Here is a 6,100-nt window from a genome sequence, read left to right on the forward strand (position 1 = left end):
ATCTGTCAGGGTTGAAATATGGGAAAAACTGTAAAAAATGAAATAAAACCTCCCAAACAACGGTTGAGCAACTCCAACTGAGCCGAAGCTGCAACACCGACAGTAAAAAAACAAAACTCAAAGAAAAAAAACACATTTCCAAAAACTCTGATACACAATAAAACATCCGACTCGAGTGGCAGCCAGTGGTGAAAATGTACTTGCAGTCTTGCATCAGGCGTTCGATAAGTCGTGCTTGAATAATTCTTTCTCTGTCCGCCAACAACCGATGCCAACGAGATATACAAACAGGAGGAAGAAAGATCTCCAATGGCAACTCCTTTATACCGGCTGTGATGCCATGATGGTTTCCCTATAGCGGTGGCGGGAGAGGGCCGACGCTCCCACACTTATTCCCACATTGCCACCGTCGCCGTGGCAGCTGAAACAGCTCTTTATCTCGCAGTCAAACTCCCCACCTGCCTCCTCCAGCTGTAACGTTTACAGTGTAATGCTCGCGCCCCCAGCTAAAGCACTATGATTTCTATGCTTTGATGCAAAACCAAATAACCGCCTATTTTCCTGGCGGGTGGAAATCAAGGTATAAGCATCCTCACGCCTCGCTCCACCCTAGCCTATATTATTCAAAACATTTCAGTGAGAAGTAACACTCGGCCTTCTGGGAAGCCTTTCTGTCTGTATCTCCTGCCTGTGAAAGCTTCCCTGTGATGCTCTGCTCCGTTGTGCAGCGTGGCAGTCGGACCCGGCTGCCCACCTCTCCATTATCACCTCATTAGCAGGCTGCAAACTGGCCCACCCTCCATTCTGGCTGCAGCCTCAATCAGCCCATTAATCACAGAAGAGCAGGGAAACCTTCTGTCCTCTGAAGGCTCTCGATGTATTCTGCCGGCCCCTGCTGTGTTTGTCTGTGTGTGTGTCCGTGAGTGTGTGTGTGTGTGTGTGTGGACATGCTGGTGCTGCATACAAATGATCCGGCTACATCCTGCCATCTGTTGACTGCTCAGAGGAACTGCCTCCACTCCACCGACACACAAGTTTCTCCATGTTTTTCTGTCAGTTTCTGTCTGTTTTCTTGTCTTTGAATGTAATCGCCACCGATCGATGTTTATCTTGTTAACAGAGACAGATGGGACAAAGAACTCCATCATCATCACCACTGCAAAAAACACAACTCATCTGCCATCCAGGTGGTTATACCCAGGGGGCAAAATCCCAGTTTTTTGAAAAACGGACACGGAGCGTTGTAAAAGGTTTGACACCAGAAATGATATCTAGGAGCTTCAAGGATTAAAACCTGGGTGGACAACCCGGTCAACTAGCTGCTGGAAAGCTACAGGGGGCCAAAACCCCTTTCTGGGGTCATTTTGCTGGCAAAATGATGTAAATGCAAATATTTAGGTACTACAATGGCAGAAATAGTCATACAACTATAAAATTTGGCAGAGAGTATCTTGACACATAGGGGGAGGCATGAAAAAAAGATCCTGGGGTTTGTTGCAACTCGATTTTAAGATATCACCCTCAACATCCCAAAAAAGACCAAAAAAAGTACTGTTCGCCTGACAAATTCTCATGAAAATGATTATTTTTCAGCACTTTATGGAGAATATCTATGCTTAACACATATATAGAAAATGTCCTTAATTCATAAGCTTCCATTTGAGTCCAAGATAGTCTTTCTACTAGCTACTGGAAAGCTACAGGCTGTCTCCAAACAATGCAGCACCTATTGTGAAAAACTCCATGTTAACTGGCATGATCAGAAACCATTCTATTTCTGGTCTCCCCAAAGTGAACAGATAGATAGAGAAGACCGTTGGCCACCGCAAGTGGGGCTTTTGAGATAGAAAGGCTAGCTTGGTCTCAAATGGAAGCTTATGAATTAATTAATTTTCTATATACATGTTAGGCATAGATATTGTCCATAAAGTGCTGAAAAATAATCATTTTCATGAGAATTTGTCAGGCGAACAGTACTTTTTTTGGTCTTTTTTGGGATGTTGAGGGTGATATCTTAAAATCAAGTTGCAACAAACCCCAGATGACTATTTCTGCCATTGTAGTACCTAAATATTTGCATTTACATCATTTTGCCAGCAAAATGACCCCAGAAAGGGGTTTTGACCCCCTGTAGCTTTCCAGCAGCTAGTTGACCGGGTTGTCCACCCAGGTTTTAATCTTTGAAGGTCCTAGATATCATTTCTGGTGTCAAACCTTTTACAACGCTCCGTGTCCGTTTTTTTGCTTTGCCCCCTGGGTATTAAGGTAAGACTGAAATCAAATGAGAATGGTTGGATCTAAAGGATTTAACTAAAAGGCAGTAAGACGCTGCGTTAAAAGCTCCAAGAAACTTTGGTACAACATCGACGAAGATCTACCAGGTAGCGTTAAATCCCCGAAGTTGGGTAAGGATCATCTTTAAGGTTTAAAAAGCAGCTTTAGAGTCTTTAACTTTCCATCTGGATTCTGTTTTGAAGCAAACTTGCACTGTTTCAGTGATCTCCTGACTTCTCCTGAATTATCTCAACAACCAGTGGATGAACTGTCACGATGTTCTGCACAGACTCTTCTAGATGAACTGTAATAATGTTCTAAGATGAACTGGAATGAACTCTCCTCCTCTGTGTCTCTAACCCTCCTCTCCTCCATGTGCATTTGTTTCCAACAACGAAGAAGCCGGTGAGAAATCAATCCATGGAGCGGTGGATAAGGTTATTTATCATCTACCATGTTACCATGTGTATATCTGTGTAGTCTTATCTGTCATCAACAAGAGGTTACGGGTTACGGGTTACGGGTTAGCGCGTTACGTTTGTGTGGCGGTGTCGCCATGGAGACGAGAGCTGGGACACCGGGTCGGAGGCTCTGATCTTACAAGGTTGGTTTTCAGCCAAGAGACGCTCCATTCTCCCTGGAACTAGGTACAAGTCAGTGATTTAACCAGAACTAGAGACAAGGGACACATGGAGCAGAGTTGAGTTTAAAATCCTGCGTAGGATATTATAGTAAGATATGCTGGATCTTTTTCGACTTAAATTTGCGATTTTTTGTTTTTATTGTTCTATATTTACAGGTTTTTATACTTACAGCGGCCTCCACAGGTTGGAAAAAAAGGGGCGGCAGTGGCTCAGGTGGTAGAGTGGGTCGTCCAATTATCAGAGGGTTGGTTCGAATCCCGCTCTGTCCCGGTTGCTGCCGTAGTGTCCTTGGGCAAGACACCTTACCCACCTTGCTCCTGATGGGTCGTGGTTTGCGCCTTGCATGGCAGCTTCCGCCATCAGTGTGTGAATGTGTGTGTGAATGGGTGAATGTGATGTACTGTAAAGCGCTTTGGGTATCGTTGAGATGGAAAAGCGCTATATAAATACAAGACCATTTACCATTTACAGCCTCGCCTGAATGTAATTGAGACTGATTAGCTGTTTGTCAGACCCTGATGAAGACTTAGGCCCTGTTTATACATATGCGGCCATTTTTAAAAATTGACCATCGTTTGCACCCTTCGTTTAGACGCAAACAGAGAATTCGCCCCTGAAAACGATTCTTTCTAAAATAAACTCCGGCCAGAATGGATATTTTGGAAAACTCCATTTACACGTTTGCATGTGTGACACACACAAATATGTGGTCACATGTTTGTGGTTTATATATGTTCAGGAGAACACTGTAATCCAGCTCATGCTGTAAAATTAAGTTCAAGTTTAAAAAGAACTATAATTAGTCAGTGGAGATTCACTGCTTGACCAGACAGTGCCAGTAGGAGGCAGTAGAGCAACATGTAGCCACTCTGGACCTTCCTTGTTGCTCTTGTCGGCTTCCGGGTTACTCTGCGACAGGAGATAAACAGAGTAACAACCTGACATGTTCTGGTCCTGGTTTTTCTTTAAATAGGTTAGTATTGTGCAAAACCACATACACAAGAGTTGTGAAATTGTGTTTTATTGTATTAGGATGAAGTCTGAGTGTGATTTGAGAATATCTATCGGTGAATTGTCCCGTTATAGTAGATTGGGGGCCTTGCAGTTTGTATGTGTGACTTCCCTCATGTAAAATGGAAACCAAGAGACTGGCGTTCTGTACACTTGCATATTTTCATGATAGGTAACACTGGAAAAGTTGTTAATAAAGTGTTACTCTGCGACAGGAGATAAACAGAGTAACAACCTGACATGTTCTGGTCCTGGTTTTTCTTTAAATAGATGGGTCCTGTGCGTGGGACCTGCAACACATGTAAACAGAGAAAAACAGAGATTTGGGTAGCTGACGTCAGACCCTGACATATAACCATAACCAAAGATGGTTTAAAGTAGTGAAGTATCTTTGCCGTATACCGTAACCATAATGTATAACTAACTAATAATAAAATTGAATGCGGACTGATACATACGGAGCCCGAGGCTGCTCTCAATACACACAGGAAGCTTCACTTTTCATTCAAACAAACTAATGCTACTGCCACAATTGTTAGATTTCATCAATGAGACCAACATTTATCTCCTAAAAAGAATTTAACCAGCCGGTGGTAAACCTCTACTAACCTGCAGGTATGTGCTCTTGACGGGAAATATACACGGGTTAGTGTAAATGAAAACTTTTCTGAAAACGGACTGGTGTGCACGCAGTTATTTTTGTAAACGAAGAGGATGAAATGTCGGTCGGACACGTGTAAACGTAGTCTTAGGTCGATTGTCTTTGCTCTCAATAAATGTAATGTATCATTCTCAGGTGACGACAGAGCGTCTCAGTCCCTCTTTTCTCTTTAATATCTTCTATCATAGTCCCTGTAGTCTTTTGTTTTACAAATGTAGCGTAGTTAAGTTGAAAATTCTGCATAGTTCCTCTTTAAATTGGGTTTAACCTCAAACGTCTGCAAAACAGTTGAGTTTCCCATCAGTCTCGGCTCCTCTGTGCAACATGGTAAAGATTAAACCTGCTAAATAAACATCATGTTACCATGCTGACATTAGCATTTAGCTCCCTCCACCACTGTATCTTTAAGTCCAGCCTCACATCAATATAAAATGACCTCTGCTCTGCATGTATGAAGAACTGGAACTGCCTCGGTCTCTGTGGTTGTACAGTAACACTAACACAGATCACATGACCCGCCCCGTCTTTATAATGACAAACTGCTGCTTAGTGAACATCGATATCCGTCTCTTCAATCTATAAACAAGCTGCATTTTAATTTAACGTCTGTGGTGTCAGGTCACTCGTGTTCCTGCTGCTCTGCTGCCTTTTAACACGATTGTAGTCTGAGGCTGAGATTCATATTCATTATTAGTGAGCTATGTTGTAATTATTAATTCAAGAGTTGCCCAGAGTTGTTCAGGTCTTTATAGTAACTGTGACTGACAAGTTTAGTTTTAAACATTTTGTCAGTCAAATATTATTAAAGGACACAGATTCACTGCAGATGTGGGCTGATGTTATCTTTAAAAAGGAAAAGGGGGAAAAAGCTGAATATAAAAAAAAAATAGCTGTATACTTGAAACCATCACAAGGCTGACAGATAATCTCCTCTGGCAATAAAATGCAAAAAGGCCACATAAATGCAATTTGGAGGGGAATTTGTGTGACATAAATAATGAGTAAGCCCTGGCTGCAGGCCTGTTTGGCTCTGTGGAGGAAACTCAGTAAATTAATTCCCCACTGCTGTAATGATGTTGTAAACAAAATCAGAATCACTTTATATCAACTCACATGCCAAACTGCTGTATAAGGTGTTTTTTTTTCTTTTTTCCCCCGCTCTCGGTCACGTTGATGCAGAGATTCAGCCTGAACGTCGGTCCACTGCTGCATGGTTTGACATTTGAAATGCGGCTCATATATATTGAAATACAGCGAGCTCACATGTAGTTAGATTCAAAACAAAATAAAACAGAAAAACTCATCGTCGCTATACTAAACTACATCCGTCCATCCACTCAGAGGAAACCAGGCGGAATCAAGTGTTATTTTTCCTTTACATTTCACCTAAAAGAAGAATCTATCTGGAGCCAGCGGGCTTTTTGGAGAGGCTTTGAATAATTTAGCCGATGATTCGTGTCTCTCCACTTTGAGCTTCCTCGCCCCCCGGAGGCCACCGTACTTTATACCT

Source organism: Trachurus trachurus (assembly GCF_905171665.1).
Source record: "Trachurus trachurus genome assembly, chromosome: 11".
NCBI lineage: Eukaryota > Metazoa > Chordata > Actinopteri > Carangiformes > Carangidae > Trachurus > Trachurus trachurus.